The sequence below is a fragment of the Simochromis diagramma genome, unplaced genomic scaffold (assembly GCF_900408965.1).
Source record: "Simochromis diagramma unplaced genomic scaffold, fSimDia1.1 OVJJ01000602.1, whole genome shotgun sequence".
Classification (NCBI taxonomy): Eukaryota; Metazoa; Chordata; class Actinopteri; order Cichliformes; family Cichlidae; genus Simochromis; species Simochromis diagramma.
In genome coordinates, this window is record NW_024387040.1 from 4,212,648 (window position 1) to 4,232,492 (window position 19,845).

Consider the following 19,845-nt stretch of genomic DNA (forward strand, 5'->3'; position numbering starts at 1 on the left):
ACAGCAAAGGTAACTAGTTTTCTCTGGTTTTCCGTGTGTGTGTGTGTGTGTGTGTGTGTCTTTATTCAAAGAGTGATTTGTTCTAGATCTTTAAGGGGTCAGTTATAGTTAAATGTACCCTGAAACGTGTTAGGTGTGCAAATAAAATCCACTGTATTCACTACAACAAACTTAAAAAATAAGGGTGTTTTACAGTAAAATACTGTTGTTTGAGAATACAGCTGAATACCGTTAACCAAATGGTAATAATGATAATAATGTATTAACAACAAGCTACTGTACAATCATGTTATATATGAATTTAAATCATGTTGCATCAGGGCAGACTCAGGTAGCCATAAAATATTGTAGTAACCTAAAGAAACGGATTATGAACAGCCCAAAGAACCATGGAGTTTCGGTTTCAGTTGTTTGGACAACAAACAGTTTTAACTTTTATCTAGCAGTGGGTAGCATGATGAGCATGAATTAAATACACTATGCAGAACTTGAGGTTGTGCAGCACATATGGTAATGACAACTGTTCCTAAGACTGGCATCTTGTCATAGTTTAAGAACTAAATAAACTGCATTTAGAGTACAGTCATAATGGGAAATAATACTCTGTTTTGGGAGACAGATCTTCAGGTTAAATATTTGTTGGGATTAAGGTGGTGTCTACAAGAACATTGGTACTTTAGTAACCATAGTCTTTTCTATGTGCTTTGGTCCTCCGTACAACCGTACACGGCATTTTAGGTCAGAAACAAAGGTTCTGACTCGTTCAGCGATGAAGAAACTACAGTTCTGTGTTTGTACGTGGACGAGGCAAAATAAGATTCTCAAAAAATCCCTGTTTTTTAAGAAAATGCTAGTGTAGGTTTGGACATAGTCCAATTCACAAACTTGTTACGTACATGATAACATGAAGGTTGTTCCAAGTATCTCCACTACACACTCATTGTGTACAGCTCCAGCACGATGCTGATGGCAATCAGTCAAAATAATGCTTGTGATTCCATCAAAAAGGCTTCAGAGCATTTCATCGTATTATATATTATACTGTAAGATACTATATAGTTCAATACTGTAGTATTGTTACAAGAAGAACCTTGCCTAATTTAGCACGCAAGTTTTTTTAATCATTATAATTTTTACAATGTTGGAATAGTAATAGTAACCTCAAATAAGGATAACCAAAAAGCTTCCAATAATTCCATATTTAGGGTCTAATAGGAGTAAGAATGAAAAAAATCATACAATTTTGGCATCAACTGAAAATACAGAGGGACATTATGTCTAAAAAGAAGGCGCACAATAGTTGTTTTATGCCACATGTTTTTCTCTAATGGTATCTTCACTTTAGTCTCCTGTTTTTTTCTTGAGGCCGTGGTGGCCCAGTAGGAATGTTAATGTCCTGTTCCAGTTGGCTGAAAATGTTTCTGCCTCTATCTGGGCCCCGGACTCAGAGGAGATGTTAGGTAGCACAGTGTGACGAGCCGCTGTGACAGGAGAAAAATTTTCTATATCCTGGGTGACTCCGCTCTTCTTGGGGATTACAAAGGGTTTAACTGGGGGATGAAGGAGAGTAAAGTGGTAAGTGACATTTCTGGTCTGGGAATATGGCAATCAGCAGCATGGAGTCCTGCCAAGTCTAACGGCCGGGCCAGAAAATGCTAAAAAGGCTTGGGAGAGTGTAAACAAACGCAGCACTGGCTAGCAGTGCGGGAAGGAGGGGAAAGGAGGGAGGGGAGGAGGAGGGAGTCCAGGGGGACAGATCTGTTAACCATCAGTGGCTGCGTTTCATCCCGCCGCCCGTCTCCAAAACCTTCAAGGGAGGCTTTGTGTACCTGCTCTGCAGACAGGAGCTGGGAATTTGGGGAACAGGAAACCAAGGCTTGCCTCCATCCCTCCTTCCCCACAACCTAAACCCGTTCTCTTTCCCTGTGCCCCCAGCTGCCCTGCAACACACACACCCTGCATTCACCACATGCGATGCCCTCTCTCTTTCGTCACCCCCCGCTAACTTTTATACCTCTACCCTGAATGAGCATGTTGTACAGTAGGCCATTCAAAACACCCACACCCACACACTGGCAGGCAGGACTGATAAGGGGACACTGGCTTGTCCTACTACTTCTTGATGTATCAAAGAATAAATGTTTTTTCATGAGCTTACTTTTAAATCCAAAAGAATACTTCAGGTTAACATTTCCATCAGCAGTAGTCATTTCTCAGCTTCGACATGAATGCACAAAGCTTGTCCTGCATGAAGGCCTACATCCTACAGGCTGAATAAACCAGAGTCGAGGTATTTTAACCTTAATGCATAATTCATGATTCGTCCTCTGAACCACCAAACAAGCGTACAACACTGACAGAGCTCACGATGTTAATCTTATGAGGTACGTCACAACTGGTGCGCAACTTGAAGGATATTAATGATGACAAAAAGCTGATAGGCCTGTTACTTAGGCCTAAGATTAGTTTGGGTAGAGTGAGAGTTCAGAAAAATAATCCATGACAAACAGTGACTGTATTCAATATCTGCTATTACAAGGTACAGCAATGCCGTCAAGCTTTCGCGTCAAGCTCCATGTACTATTACGATGTCCAAGATGATACGTAAGAGGTCATAAAAACAATCCAAAGCAGAAGGCCAGCCATTTTCTTACCTGCTTATCCAAATCTAGGTTGAGTCGGGGTTGAAAGCTAGACCAGCTGTCATAGGCCAAGAGGCAGGTTACACCCAGGATGGATCATTCAGAGGGAAGCGAAGTCAGAAGTTTCACAAACTGACTCTTGAGGCAGACTCCCAATAGATCCCGATGTTATGCTGTCAATCTTTAAGGACAAAACTAAACCTCAGGGCTGCAAAGCGAAGGCAATTTTGGCTTTTACATCTCATTTTTATATCTAATTTACCCCATCTATTTTTTATCACTTGTGTAATTTGTGTATTCAAGTTGTGTCTTAAAGTTGTAAGTTACTGGTGATTTCTCTCATTCAGCTTCCAGTTCTACTAAAGACTCTCCAAGTAGTTGGCTGTTCCTGCTGTCTAAATGGCTAACAAAAGATAAATAATATGAGTGTCACAACTAGGCCCTGGTGGCCAGTAGTTTGCATGGAAAATGCATAATAAAGATACCACATTTGCATTTCTTGATTCCAGGACCTTTCTTTTAGATTTGTTTTCAGTACGTTTACCATGTAGAATCTGTACTAAAGCAAGGAGGCTTTGATGTAACATAAAAATACAAACGAAGCTTTCCTCATTTCTAGCCATCATAGGTCACAATCACACAGGCCAAAAGAAACATTTGTAATCCGGGTCGCAAAGAGATATTCGGTGCTTGCCTGAAAACCTTGTTACGATTACTTTGGTTGCTAGCAGCTGGAAGATGCCAGCTTGTCTTCAAACACTTGCTAACTACTCTCCAAGTGGAAGAAAATCTTAAAAATCTGTGTTCAAATTAAACGTTGTGCCTCAGTACTGCAACCAACACATTTCCAAAGACTCAGCTTTACTTTTCAGAATGTGTAGAAACTTTTCAGTTTTAGTATAGCTTGGGGAGCAGTAATGGTGAGTGTAATGAAAACTATGGTCGACAGCAGCAAACTGCAAGCAACCAAAGCAATCGCAAGAAGGGTTTTTCGATGGAGCACCTTATGCCTCTTTGCACGAGTTTCCCCTTTCATAAATTTAGCGATCAGTGGTTGTCAGCTGGTTTCCGAAAGGTCTCTCGGCCTGTTTGAATGTGGCTAGCAATGTGAAGTCTACATTTGTATTTTTATGTCAAACCAAAGCCTCCTAGCAAAGGTGTAGCAAGTTGTCCTGGAATCAAGAAATGCAAATGTGGTAGTTTCATTATAGAGCTCATTACTGAGCCTACTGACACATTCAAATTTTAACATTAGCAGCTTCAGAAGTAATATCTTTTTAACCATATTTTAGTGTCTGCTCTTCTGAAGGAAAGGGGTGGCTTATTGTCTGTTAATACTAGTGACGAAGAGCAATACTCATCCCTGGCACTGAGTTGAAGCAGATCATAAAGGCTTCATTGTGAATGTTGACTTGTCTCCCAGAATGCTAAATTAAAAAATGGATGTAACCTAATACGGGATGGTAGCAGCGATAAGATCTAGAGTCAGCCCGTGTCCCTGCAGGCCCTTCTGCTCCTCGCTACACCACAAGGGAAGGCAGTGACAAGAGGTGTTCAGGAAGCAGTGAACACCCAACAGATCAGGAGATATTTTTTTTTTTGGTTTTAAGGTGAATAAATTCATTCCAGAACCTTAAATTACAATCACCTTTCAAAAAAAATGTCTGCTCTCGAAGCCCGAGGCACTGTTTGTCTAGGACGCGGGGAGGGGAGGGAAAGAGGAAGTGCAAGGTGTTAGCTGACGGCAGTTGCAGTCAGCGAGATGTATCGGTGCGCGCGCGTTCTCACGTGAATGTGCGTCTGTGCTGACATTCATAGCATTAGGTGTGTTTGTGTGTAATTAAAGAAAATTTGAGTCACTCCTAAATAGCTCTCAGAAGGGGGGATTTTCATTATCGCTAGACTCAGCGGTGCACATGTGAGCGTATGCATGCAGAGCAGGAGAGTCGCCATGCAGTGCCATGACAACAGTGGAGCTGTCTGATCCGCTCTCTCTCTAATTGTCTGTGACCTCGTAACTGGAGAAGCGCTCTCAAGGCAGGAGGAGGGCCTTTCACACGGCAATCACTTTTGGATTTGTCCTCTATGCAACTCCTGAATACCACTTGCCAAAAAGAGGTGTGTATATGTGTGTGCGCACGTCAGTGTGCGTACGTGCAGGTGCGGCCACTTCCTTAACTCCCACCTCACATGTATTTGTCTTTTCTCGATTGGCTGCGGATTAAACGTAAGGCATGTCTGGATTAGACACCCAGGTCACATCAGGGGTTGATCTTTTTTTTTTGGTCTTATTGTGAAGTTAATGAGAAATTTTAGGTTTGTGAAAATATTCACAAAGGTAACTTCTCTGACTTGCAACAAGGTAGATGATGAAATTCCTGTTAGAAGAATTTGTGTGAATCCAATAATGCTAATTAAAAACAAGTTGCTATCAACCCTTTAAGGTGCTTTTTATTACTTTTAAATTGTTTTGTAAATGTGAATTTTTTCCATATTCGGATTTCAGTATTCCAGTTTTGTGTACTAAGTGATAGCGAAAGTAATTCCAGGGGAATGCACTTTCCTCTATCTCTACACAGATCCCCCCCCATCTGTCCTCAGAGATCGGGCTTTTTTGATGTCTCTGTTGTCTTCTGCCATAAAGGGGCCTCAGTAATGGCCCCTGTCACACACAAAGGTATTAAGGCCTAAAGCCTCTCTCTCTCTGACGCCACTGGCAGCTGGACCAGGGGAATAATTTGATTTGGTATTTTATGCTGGAAAAGAGCCTTTCTTCCCAAGCCACATTTGCGCTTGGCTTCGCCTCAGCCCAACAGCCCTCTGAAAGACTTTACATGACATTAACACATTTCAGAGAGCATTACGGCTTGAAAAGAGATTTGTCTAGACAAAGACATGGTTTATTTGTAGTTAAAGCTTCATTTCCTGCCTGTTCCTTCCTTGCACTCTTTCCCTGCACCTTTGCTCACCCCTCCCCAGCCCCCACCGTTGCCGACTCCTGCCGAGTGCACAATGGTTGGCGCCCTGACAGGTAAGAGGATTTCAATTAGTTTACCTCGGAATGGGCCCAGCAAAACGTGATTAATGAAAGCAATTAGTCTCTGTCATGTCTTCAGCACACTCCTGCTAAATCACTGGACTGCTCCTCACTGACGCTAAGAGCAAATTACATCACCCGGGCCCTCTCTTCTCCCTCTCTCCCTTCCTCTTTATGAGCTCCCTGTGTCTCAATGAAGAGAGCAACCGAAAGCAGAAAAAGAGAGGTATGAAACCCAGCTGATACCCATGTGTGAGGGTTTTTTTCTTCTTTTTACACTTTAAAAGCCTACCCTATAAACATCTACACTTTCTAAGGACCGGCAATAAAAATGAATAATCCTCACCATTTTTTTCAGAATACCATTTAAAAAGATTTAGGACACTGCTGCTTAAAAAACTAACAGTTATGATACAGCGAGGAAACATTTCTAAATCATGCTGAATGCTGTATGTGTGTTTGCGTCATGGACTGACTGATATTATTTAGGCAATGAACAGCATTGTGTGTGTGTGTGTGTTACTTAATGAGGGCTAAATTAATCAGGAGCTTGGCTTTTGCTCCTCTCATTATAGCAAGGATGATCTACAGCATCATACATCATCATACACTTCATAAATGTACTTTTCCCTCCATAGCATCATACTATACACACCGGCGTGTAAACTACAGTGAAATTTAGGAGGACACGGTTTAAACTTTTAAGCTTCAAAGAGCATTATGGGGTTTCTGCCACGACAGCTCACAACCTGCAAAAAAAAAGATCAAATCCAATCAAAGGGAATTGACTGAGCCATAGATAATGTTTTGCTAGCTGCAGGCTGAGTGGAGCACAGCCAACAGTAATCACTGCATACTATGAGGGAAACAGCCCCACCTGCTCCAAAACAATTGCATGCACGCTTCTTCTTCTCACAGTATTTGCTTCTGTTGTTTATTTATGCCGCTATCCGTCTGCTTTCACCCATCTGTCTTTCTCTCAACAAGCCGAGAACAGGACACAGGGGCTAGCTAAGCCGCCGCGCACTGTGAATTTTTGCAAAAATGTGTCAGGCTGTTGTAGGTTTGCAAATGATGGGGCTATTTTAGCCTTAAGCACTCCAGTGTACCAACAATTTGCATACTGGCTAAACTATACAGCAATATAATAAGGTGTTCTTCTCAGGATGGCTTCAAACGCGCAGCTCTCTACCCCTCATCAGTCGGTCAGGCACATTACTAAAACGACCAAGAAACAGTGATTGTTGTTTGTACTTCTCTAGTTTCGATTGTTTGATCCACATTTCATAATCCCCCCCCTTTTTAAGGGAAGTTTTGTATTAGTTGGCAAGTCTGCTAGACGGCTGCTAGACGTTTGGTTTATTTTACTGTCGTCAACGGTGCATTTTTTTGTTCATGGTTAAAACACGTCTCTTAATAAACTCCATAAAATTATTTCATCTGGCTAAAGGTTAATCTCCTAAACTCTACGCTGGCTTGTCTGTGGTCTTTGGAAAGGTGTGCTCGGGATGATAGGGCTTGCATATTTTGATGTGATCCGATTTCTTCATTTCCTGCATTGGCTGGGAACCTGGGAACAGCGCAGGTTTTAGCTAGACCAGACGCTCCTTTTTTCGTTCTCTTCCGCTGCCATTCCTTCTCTTCCTCTCATGTCCTGCCTGTCAAATCTCGGGCTAATTTGACAGGCTTGTTCTGACTGAAAATAGGACGAATGAAAATCTTTGGCATCCTGGCCCGTCTGTACTCTCTGCGGTTCAAGAAGTCATATTTAAGGACAGCAATATCTGCATCTCCCCTCTCCTCACCTTGCCCTATATGTCAGATATTGGAAAAACCAAAATGATTGCACACCCACACCCGTCTTTCTCTCTCCATCTGTCAGTCTCTTTCACTCTGTCTCTCTCTCTCTGCTGTTGTCTAAGGTTTTCCTGTCACAGAGCCAAAATCTAATTGTTCAAACTCTGTCAGCCTCCGACACTTTGATATTTTTCCCAGGCTTCAAAAGAGCATGACAACAATAGGCTTGTGCCTGCAGGGCATACCGAGGTAGCCAAGACTATATTAGTTATCACGTCTTTATGTCACTGGCACGGCTCAGAGACTTTTACTGGGTGGAGGCGGGTGCTTCGGAAGGAAGGAGACTTGTTAGTGGTTTCTCAGGCGGCTTTTTCTATGCCTCGGGATATTTTTTTGGTTTGCAACTTACTTTTCGATACCAGCTCAGGTAAATATCAGGGGGTGTATGGTGTCAAAGACTCAAACGGGGCAGTGTCTTTTCTATGTTAATAACAATGTTGAGGTTTCTGTAAATGACACTGTCTTACTGTGTGAAATTTTTTACACATTGTTATTCACCCAACCACAAGGCAAAGTCAGTGTTTAAGGGTCTGGGATTAAGGATAGACACGCTCAGATAATTTGTTACAGATTTAAACTTGGCAGCACTTCAGAAACCCTGTGGGATAATTTCAGAGGCAAAGTTTTAACAAACTTTCAGTTGAACCCAGATCTTTAAAGAAAGATGTGACCTTTTGGCATATTACACCGTTTGGTATATTATTGAAATAATACAGAAAAATAAAGCAGCCAAAGTTAGATACCATGCTCAAACTGTGATTAAGCTAAGAGGATTTATTCAGCCTTTATTAACAAATACAAATGTGATTTAGTCTCCATTTTATTTACACATACCTGTTTAAGACTGTTAGGAAAATGACAGTGCATAAGGAACATTTACCTTGGGATTACAAGCAGAAGAACATCTCTGAAACAGCAGAAGACCACACTGGGTTCCACTCCTGTCAGCTAAGAACTGGAAACTGAGCATAACATTTTAAATTTGATTTCTTCTTTATTCAGGTTGAGCATTTACGCTAATTTTCAATCAGACGTAGCCCAGTATGCAACCTAAAGACATCCCTGTTGTTATTCAATTACTTAGAAACTGAGGTTACAATTCACACAGGTACACCAAAATTGGATAACACTGGAAAAATGTCAGCTGGCCTAAAGAGTCTCCATTTTTGCTTAGACATTTACATTGTAGGGTCAGAATTTGAGGTAAACACCATGAAACTATCAATCTATCCTGCCTTATGTCAGTGGTGTAATGCATGGGGATATTTTCTTGGCAAATGTTGCTATCGTGGCAATACAGACCAGAATCTGGAAGTTGACCAAGTTGAATCTATGCCACTAATAATTAAGGCAGTTCTGAAGGCATAAGGACATCCAACACGGTACTAGGAAGGTGTGAGTATAACTATCCCACTCATGAATCTGTAAGCATTTATATGTCCCAGATCTGCAGAGTTGCTAGGAAGAAGCTAATTGAAGCTGTGAACGCTTAGTGGTTGTAACTTTTAAAATATTTAGTTTGTTTATAAAGCCAAAAGTTGCTGCTTTATTTTGTCTAAGTGTCAAAAGATTATATTTTCTGAGATCATCTTCAGCTAATTGTTAAAGGAGGGCAATGCTAACATCTTAGCTGGCTCTTAAAAATATCTCTGTAGCATTCTATTAGAATTGTGTTTGCTGATTGAATTCACTAAAATGAGTGTTCTCTGCATGCGCTATTGTTATTGTAGCATTTATGCTAAATCTTTCGTGTTCAACTATTGAAATGCATTGGGCTACACAGTAAATTAGCATTTAGCCGTTAACTAGCAAACTGTGTAACTATTACAGCATCAAATCTGACCTCGTTTAAATCGTGTGTTGTCTTCGCTTGCATTCACACCTTTACTCTATGTCTAACTTTCCGAGATAGATGAAAATGAAAACAGGAAACACTCAAAATAAGATAACATTTTAAATTTGATTTCTTCTTTATTCAGGTTGAGCATTTTTGCTAATTTTCAATCAGACGTAGCCCAGTATGCAACCTAAAGACATCCCTGTTGTTATTCAATTACTTGTAATATAATTCTGTCAAGGGATCCAGCACTTGACAACAATAAGCATTAGATTGCGTTACACTTTCTTGTGTTTTACTCCACATAACATTAGTTCACTTTTCACACAACAGTGATCCAATTTCTGTGTTTCTCTGTAACAAGTATTGTTTAGTGTGGAGGTTGCCAGCAGCAGGTTAGCACCTACTCAGCCCTGCTAACATGATATGCATTCACCTCCATTGGGATATGCTCTGCACGTTCTATTTATGGATGCTGAGTAAAATGACACTTCACCCTCAAACTCTACTGTCTGAAAGGAAAAAAAAAAACAGACAGAGGCCATACTCATATGTTGCGTGGAGGACAAGAGGTGGACAACACGGAGTCATGCATCCTGAAGGTATGCCTCAGGTGGCAGTACTCCTGCAGAGCATTGGTTTCATTCAGATTCTCCTAACCTCCTAACCAGACGAGAATATTATGGGTTAGTCAAAACCTCAATGATCAAACCACCAGACCCAAATAAATGGGATTAATTTAGTTCCCTCTCCTCCCATCTATGTAATCAATTAAACTACTGCAAAGACTTTTACCAGCTTGAACAGTGTATGAAAATGGTTTTCACTGAGTCTCTTTTCAGCTCTGTGGGATTTCCTCTTGTGTCCCAGCGCTCCTGTTGAACAAGGAGTGGGTGAAGACAGAGCCGCCTAACAAGCTCCCTTCTCCGTCTGAGACCAGACTTTAACTCACTGTTGCAGAAAATGGCACTTTCCGCTGGGACAAGCGAGGTTTGGCCCATGCTTCAGACGCAGATCGCGGCGAGGCTGCTGGCAGTAGCAGTCACTCAATCTCCAGCTCCTCTTCTCCCAGCAGCTGGGAACAGTGGGAGTTGCAGGCCTGTGATTACTGGCCAGGACACCGAGGTGAGGTGAGCTCAGACTCGCTGGTTTTCACTCACTCACCGGGAGCCCTGTTTTTACAAGCCTCCAAATGTGACAGGAAATGGGTAGCAAATGAGCTATGATGTCCTTCGTCAAAACACACCGCGTTACAGTTCGCTTTTTCCCAGGCTAAATATATCATACAATATCTATAATTAAATTCCAAGCTATATCAAGCAGACGTATAATAGAGATGGATAAAGTACAGAGAAACTGTCTGTGTGCATCAAAATGGACATCTATCTGAAAATAGCAGACAGTGTTTACACAATAACCGGCCTTAACACATATGTCCATAAAAGTAGACGCACAGCCCACAGGAAGCAGTCTGCGTCCTGATCTTCAGATATCTGATTCCCTCTTTTTCAGTCTGCTTTCTGCTTTTTGTCATGCATTTGCTGGTGTAGAAAACCCAGTGTGTTATCATGTCTGATATATTTAGGCTTTCCCTTTTATTGCTTTCCTTCCTTTTCTGTCTCCCTGCATGTGGAGCATCACTGCTCCCCCCCCTCCATGCTGATGTGTTTGCTTTGATAAGGCAACAGTGTCGAGCATTTGTATTACTGAGCTGCTTTGGGGCAGATATCGCGCATTTCTCCCTTAAAGTCAGAAAAAGACGCCTATGATTTGTTGAGACAGATGCACATGGTTCAGTTTTAAACAGTCTAGATTTAGACTGGGAGAAATTATTTCTAATTCTCGAGGCTTCTCATTTCTCCTATGTTTGCACAAGCTGCAAAAAAGCCGAAAGAAACTGAAAATCGGAAGGCATTCTTGTCATTCCACCTGTCTTTATGAAATGGCATTAACTATACTGTAAAATGTATTAAAATAACACTTTAAACCTTAAAGCAACATTAAACCAGCGGCCTCTTTAACAGAGAAAATTCTTTTTTTATCACTTTGATAGAAAGCCGTCCTTATGCCATGCTCTCGCCGGGCCATTTCCTCCCATTTTCTTCCTCTGGTGACAGCGAGTGGATTTATGTGTATGCGGTTGCCCAGAAGACCCTGTACTGTACCCTCCCTGCAGAGCCTGTCACGCGGGCTGATGTATTCCCCTCCACCCCCTCTCCCTGGCCAAGCTTTATGATGGAAACTGATACAAACACTGTGATAGGGTTTCGGGATAAATTATTCACGCTTCCAATGCTCTCTGCTGCTGTTTCAGTTCTTAGAGGACGTCCATTTTACAAATGGCCCTTTTTTTAGCCCTCATCCTTTTAATTGATCCGTGGCAAAGACAATACATGTGTGATTGAGAGAGGGGGACGATCGCACGGTAAAAAGTTCAGGCGTAACACTTCGGTCGGGTTGGTGCGTGTCGTCGGTTGCTGGCTGCCTGTGCAGCGGAGCAATAGGTGCCTGAAGATTTACTGCCTGGTAAATGAAATGGCTGTCCATCGGTTGCAGGGGCGGCACATCAGCAGAGTCCTGCACTAATGTCTCTACCATCTGGTAGGATAGGCCTTTAATTGAAAAGAATTTCTGGACTGAAAGGGAAGAGCTGGACCAAGTCTCTCAGTCCCCCAAGAGAGAGAAGTAATGAAAAGAAAATAACTTCTCTCCTCTTTAGTGCCTATGGAACCCATAAAGAATAACAGGACATGGTGATATAACAGACGCACGGCCGTAGTGAGTGGGTGAATAACTTTCATATTACAGGCTACCATCTGCTAAGACGGTTTTGGAGCTAGGAAGCCAATTGGATTAAACGTTATGGCCACTTTGCTCACCGCGGCTTTTAGGGCTACCTTCAGGTGGCAGTTCATAAAGCATTTCTTTGTCAGATTTATTTAGACATGAAAGATGTGTTTTTGCTTTTGTGTCAGACGCACTCACTCCGTACTCCCACTTTGGGAGCGGGATTTTTCTTAAAACAAACAGGGGAGTGAGAGGAGGGGATGGCAGACATCCTGGAGGCCATAGAGGATAACTGATGAGTCTAGCAGGACTGAAGGGAGAATAACAACGCTCACCTTTAATGTGGCTTTTACCATTGGGATCCACCGAGTCCCAGACACAGCCGCCGTTGTGTGCGTTTGTATGCGAATCGCACGTGAATCGGAATCACGCAGGATCACTTCGTGCTTTGCACAAATCACGAATCTGAATGACTTTTGGGCTTTCGTCAGTCGTGAAGAAGATCGAGGCACGTCAGGGCTTTGGTATGCTCCCGCGCCACTTTGAAACCCTTCCACCTGACAATATTAGCTTCTGTGATGAGCGCACTGGCAGTGTGCATGTCTGCAAGGGCAGCCGTGAGCTGTGCTGGCTACGTCTGTGACAACCCTCCAGGTTTCCAGACAATTGGGCTATGTGAGAAAATATATCATTTCCATCCACTTAAAAAAGAAGAAGAAGAAAAAAAGAATCCTGCACCAAAATGTGCTGTATGAACCTATTCCATGCTTACTTTGGTTGACAAGTGTGCATACTGAATGAGGTCATCGTCTAAATCATTTTCAGCACCCAAAGGAATCACCCACACCCAAGGTAAACAGATATAGATACTAAAGGTAAACAAGAGGGGCTGTTTAAAGCAGGCAACATCAATGGGAGATACTGTACTGCGGCAGATGAAATAAAAACAAGACGTAATAATGATGATTTTCTACATGTATTTTTCCACGTCTTTGTAAACATCAGCAGTGTTGAAATCAGGCAGACAGACCCTCTTTGAGCCCTCATCCAATGACTCTTGTGTGTTTTGGCATTTGCTGCCTTCTACCGGCATCGCGGCACGCACGCGCGCAGCTGAAAACGTACACACTGCTTTCCAGGGCGTGAACGCAGCAGCAACAGAGAGATACTCATTTTCCAGTTTTTGTCTAGAGGCGGCGAGGTCCAAGACAGCTAGCAGCATTGCATGTTGCACGCACAGAGACAGGCAAAGGACTGTTTTCACTCTCTGGCCTTGTTTTTTTTTTTTTTTTTTAACTTATATTTTTTGAGCCAACAGAATAGGAACACCGTCAAATCCAAATCAGCAAATAAAGAAGGAAAACGCTCCTGTCAACAGAGCGCGAATGCGCAAGCAAGCCATGAACTTATGGCAGGAAAAATGTAATCAGATATATCTACCATTACAAATACAGCACTCAACAAATTGCACAAGGGTAAAGCGCTCTGTTAAAACAATAGCCAAGAATAGGCGGCATGACATGGGCCCCTGTGTGTGTGTCTGTGTGTGCGTGTGTGTGTGTGTGTGTGTGTGTGTGTGTGTGTGTGTGTGTGTGTGTGTGTGTGTGTGTGTGTGTGCAGACATGGGTCACAGCTTGTCCACTGACACGGACCCCATTAGATCAGATGACAGCACTTCATAATATTGACACATTCACAGCATGAGGTGCGCTATTCAAGAGGTCACAGTGCTGATGATATACTGTACGCACCTGACGTGTCACAGGCTAATTCTGATTCGGTAAACCGCCTCAGTCACAACACTAAAAAGGAGAAAGCTGAGCTACATGGAAATATAAGCGTTTAATAGATGGCACACACATATATGCACACATACAGGTAGTGCATGCTGTAGTCGTGCATACATAAAGTTGTATAAAAGCACAAGTTAAACATATAGAGTGTAGCACACTTACAGAGGTATTTGTGTGTGCTCCAATAAAGCTGTATATATGTATTGTATTTGTCTCTAGGCAGATTTATGAGAATTTTCTTTGGAGATTAGAAATGTTTGTTATTGGGAAAGTGAGGCAGTTACAAATGCATTTGTCTCTGACAGATTTTCATCCAAGCCACATGTTTTTAGGGTAAACCAAATGTGCTCATGTTTTTTATTTTAGCTCCGCTGAAAGCTCTTGCGCATGTGCAGATTCGCCATTAAGTTTATAGCCACATCCAAAAAAAAGTGCCTGTAACAAAGATCCTTGTGTCATTTGAGTTGTGCCGATTTTTAAACTTACACACTCGGGCGACAAAAATGCGATAGTCAATGAGTAGCTCTTAAAAGAAACAGGTGTTTTCTAAACTTTTAGCAGGGCTTAAGCTGATTTTCTGTGCTCATTTGGGGTTATTATTTTATGCCTATGCACTTATTTTAAAAAAACACACACACACAATCAGGGAATCAACCCTGTCCACTTTCAGAGCTGGTCAGATTACCTCAGAATAATTTGTCAGTGTTTGGAGGGCAAATGGGATAATTTTGATGCTGACGGCCAGGAGATGATTCAAACTCATGCTGAAGCCTCCCCAATTATGTGTGTGAGGTAAAGTGGCCTCCGCCAAAGCCAATGAGAGCCACTGTGGCTCTCCTCGCCTCCTTGCTCTTGAACAAACACGCCAGTCAGACATCAATAGGAAGTCTCTCTGTTTTAGCATGCCTGACCTTTAGCCGCTGTCTCAGTCTGTGCCCACCAAGAGAAGGCCTGCACGTCCCACACATTCAGCGGTAATCACTAATGCCCGCGTGAATAACATCATAAACCTGGTGTGACCCTCCTGTGGCTACCCAGCACCAAGCTGATCATCAAAGCGTGATGGACAGATTGCTGCAGAAGACTAAAATAAATAAAACGGGCCTGCTGGGTGACAGCGAGGGGCTTTAAACGGTTGGTGATTGAGCATGGGAAAGAGGAGGAGAGAAGAGGGGAAAAGAGTGAGAAGGCATGATGGAGTGTGTGTCAGAGAGCGGGAGAGAGAATAGCAAAGGCGGGGCCCCTTGTGGGGCTAGCATAGTCTGTGTTGTGCCATGCCACGGGGCCAGCTGGCAGGGCCCAAAGCTGGCATGACAGAATGTGACAGAGGATCCGGAGAGCAGGGACTCGGGGAATCCCGGCACAATAATGCGGATGGCAGAGGCTAAAGCCCAGATTTAATCACAGCCATCACACACCTGCCAATAGAAAATTACACAACCGATATCAATGGCAGCCTCTCCAAAGCATCGAGCCCCCAGCAGTGTTTCCAGGCAGGGCTAAGCTGTCGGTCGCTGTGATTCACATTCAGATCAACGTTTATTAATCCTAAAAGAAGGACGATTAGCTCACAGCCTACTCCCACAATCAAACTCACAAAACCACTAATCACAAATACTGTTACACGTCAAGGCAGAGATCAACAACAATGAGGTCAAAAAATAAATAAATAAGTATGATAAAAAAATAGAATAACAGAGAGAAATGTTTAAAAAATGAAAAACTGAAGGATGATTAACAGCATTAAGTGATCGAATAGCTGAGGGAATGAAGGATTTTAGGTATCTGTTTGTTCTACACTGCAGTACAAGTCAACGGTGACCGAGATGTTTATAAGACTGCACTAACTGGATGACAGTGTCATGAATAACACTGGCTTTATACTCAGTGTTACAGCATCAACTTAGTACGAACAACTAAAAGTTGTGAAACTACTCCAAGCAGTAAAAGAAGTGGCGCTCTTTTAACAGCCAAACAACGTGATGATCGCTTACCAGTTGTCCTGCAGATTCACCGTCTCAGCGGTTTATCGGTGTGTACATTTCCAGAAACATAATGAAGGTTTTTATCATCGATCCTTACACATTAAACATACACGTTTTCATTCAGAAAATCTACAGTTTACGGACGTTTCAACATGATCTTTGTGGTTATGTATTACAATATGTTTATATTTTCAGTTTCAGATGTAGAAGTTTTGAATATCGTACAGTCTTACAAAAAAAAGAAACGCACACACACCCACGCACACGTTTGTTGGGTTCATCAAGGCTCGGTTTCGCTGCAAATTGACTTTTTTTCTGCGTTGTCAGAAATCAAATCACAGAGAATTTAGATTATATAATGACGATGTCGGCCTAGAGCGGCACAAACACTCTGATTCTAACCAGAGCTTTTTTAGTATCCCAGGCAGGCCTCATTTTCAATCATATATAATCATATACATACACACTAATCTACACACACACACGCACACATTCATCAAGTCAGTACGCAGTGCTCAGACTTGACAGGTAACGGTCCTGTGGTTTGGATACTAATCAGTCTCCAAAAATGTTTACATTTTTCAACCGCGCTGCATGCTTTGACTCTCAGGTGCCCCTGTATGGATTGCTCGGCCACAATTAAGATCCGCCAAAATTGGAGCAATTTTACATGCATAACACACACACACGTACACACACACATATATATATTCCCTTATGTGATGCCTTATATCTTTAGCTTTCTGTTAGATTAAGTTTGGGTGTTGTTGTTGTTTTTTGTGTCCAAAAATGTGCTAATTTTTCACACTTTCAGTCCTGTAAATTTCCTTCAAATAAAGTGACATCATTCTCCACTTCCCGCCGCTCATAACATCAGCTCAGACTCAGCTCGAATCTCTCACATGCTCTCGATTTCAGCCTTTCTTTTATGTGCTTTTGCATGGACTGCGTGTGTTTATGTGTGTGCGTGCGTGTTTATGCTTCTGTGTGTCAGACCCTGACAGCTATCGCATCTGACACAAAGTGGTTGTTTTCTGAAGGCTTTGCCCCGTTTCATGTTCTAATAGCTTCCCTGTGATGGCAGGGAGGACCTCTGCTCCGCGCTGCTCTCAGCCATGACTCCTGCAATATTTACATGTTTACGCTCACAATTTCCATCTGTTGTTTCTGGAACAATCAGCAGCAGAGGCCTGGAGAGAACGGCTGTAAGTCGCGCTCAACTTGGGTTTCATGATTGGGAGGCTGGGCCTGATTATGCTCGGCTTGGGTGGAGGGGAGTAGTAGGCGGGGGGGTGGTGGATTTGGTTTTCTTTTCTTCAAGGCCTTCCCAAGGTTTTTGATGGCGGGCTGGAAGTAAGCGAGGGGCTCTGGGGATCTGTTCGAGCTTGCCCTCGGAGAGATGCTTCACTAGGGTGAGATCAGTCGTTGCGCCCCGCTCGTGAGCCAACTGGCTCGGCCGAGCTCACTAATAGATTTCAGATATGACACAAAAATCAATTGCAAGGGTTCATATTTGGTCAAAACCCATTTTTAATGTGGCTGATTATAAACTGGTATGTTTACAGCAACCATTTCAAAAGGAGTGGAAGAAAATACAGTCATGGTTAATAAGTGGTTTGAGCTTAAGGACGATTTTCAACTTTTACCCTTTCTTTTTTTCACTTTTATGATGTTGACTTTCAAAAAAAGACATTTTTTGACTTTAGGAAGAACATTGTGCACATGTGTTACTTAGTTAGGAGTTAAAGAGCAAACCCAAATCTTGTATACTCTGCAGACCAGAAAAAATAAGGAAGGTTATTCCTAGAGGCTAGTTAGATATTATCAAAGTATCAGCAACATTGTTATGGGCTACAAATGGAACACTAAATAATCATTTAGAAGTCAAAAGAAAACTATTACTACTGAGAAGTAAAGTTAAAACCCCCCAGGGACAAGTGGGAGCTCTCAGAGAAAGGGTGATACTGATGACTGTGTGGATAGAGGGAGAAAAAAAGCAAAGAAACACAGGCAGGATGAAAGGGTGTGTTGGTCCCTTGTGATGTGGCTGCAGACGCACCGGGTCTCAGCGTCAGCCTGGCCCAGCGTCGGGTTTCCCCATGCCGGAAGTGGCGCGTTTCCCCCTGGCGACAAGCTCTTCCTGCAAAATAAAGAAATCATTAGAAAGATGACAGCTGGGCCAGCCGACAGAAAGCCCAGGGGGCTCAGCCTCAGAGAGCTGCCACCCAGCATTAGCTGGCTACATTTGGCTTCGCCATCGTTTCTTTTAGAGAAGGTAAACCACCGCACTCCAAAGCGATTCCCATCGAGAGCAGTGCTCACTATGTCGTCCTCTGTCCCACTCCTTTCTTTCCACCTCTGATCTCGGTAGGCCACTCGCTCACATCCTTCAGCTTCGTACGGTCCCTGAGGATGACGAGTTAAAGAACAATGTTGGGGTTGGCCATCAAGCGGTGAAATATTCTGACCCTTTGACCCTGAATCATATGAAGCTGAAGGGTCCGGGCTCAGGCGCTGACCCCTGGCAATCATGGCGTGTGGCAGCCACACTGGGGCCTCCATAAGATGACTGTCTGGGAGCACAACACGGCACATTCCAACTCAAAGTCCTCCCAAAGCATTTCCTCCACAAACCATTGCTTACTTCTGTCTGCCAGATGAACATAGAGCCAGGCGACTTAAGAGTGCATTAAGAGAGCTCTTCTAAAAACCATCAGTACTTGACCTCAGCTGAAATGATTACACTGTAAGGAAGATATTTGAAGTTAATCCCAAAAGATAGGCTCATCATGAGCTTAAAGGCCTACAGAGGATCAATTGATGCGGCCTTACAGAAATTATGCTGTACTTGAATTTAGTTTTTTGTTAATTTAGGAGATGTCTCAGTCATTCTTTTTTTTACATTATGAATAAACAAATCATTAAAGACTTGGGGAAATAATTATTGCAGAGACAGTTAGCTTTGATTTGCATTATGTCTGGGACATTATGTCTGGAACATAGACTGAATATTAAAGAAGGGCAGCCTCTGGATCTGAAAAGAAAAACCAGTGCCTTAAAATCCACACTTAACGGCCAGCAGGGGGCAACTCTTCTGAGGGCAAAAGGAAATCTGGTTATGTAAAAGTCAATGCGAAAGTGACCTTATTGATTACTAGACCTATAGCCTACAAAGACAACAACACAGACCTAGAGACCATCTGACTACCGCTTTGTCAAGAGAGAAAACTGTGGAACTCGGGGGTTGCTGCCAGTTGCAAGGTAAAAACGGTCACAAAAAAGGCATGCAGTGCTGCACTGAAAACCTTGCAAGTGCTTTGGTCATTAGCACGCAACCACGGTTATCTCTAGTTTGCATGGAAGACACCAATTTATCTGCAGATACTCTCCAACTGGTAATGAAAATGAGTGACACAAACTGGAAACATAGACCATTTGCCTTCAAAGTAAAAGTTGCACCTTTTGAAGTCGTAAAACACAACTCTTACTTACCTATTTCTAGCTTGCGTTGCACCTTTTCAGGTTTCAAGCATTTGGAAAGTGTCTGTCCATGCAATGTCCATACACCTACTGGCAACCATGGGCAACCATGGCAATCTGCTAGCAACCAAAGGAATTGCAAAAAGAGGCTTTTGAAGCAACACCATCATTGCATCTGCCACCACCAGGAACCAACTGCTTGGTAAATCCAGATTTCTCTGTATCAACCAGACGCATAAGTTGACCAGCGTAGCAAATGGTCCTTTGAAGGTCTTTAATAAATTTAATAATACGGGATGCACATTTTGTAAGATACTGATCTATTCAGAATACATCAGATGATAAAGTAGGGTATTTTTTAGGGGATAGCTACCCTTGTAATTGAGAAATCACATTTCAGCGTGCATCATCCTCACTCCTCGCTCAA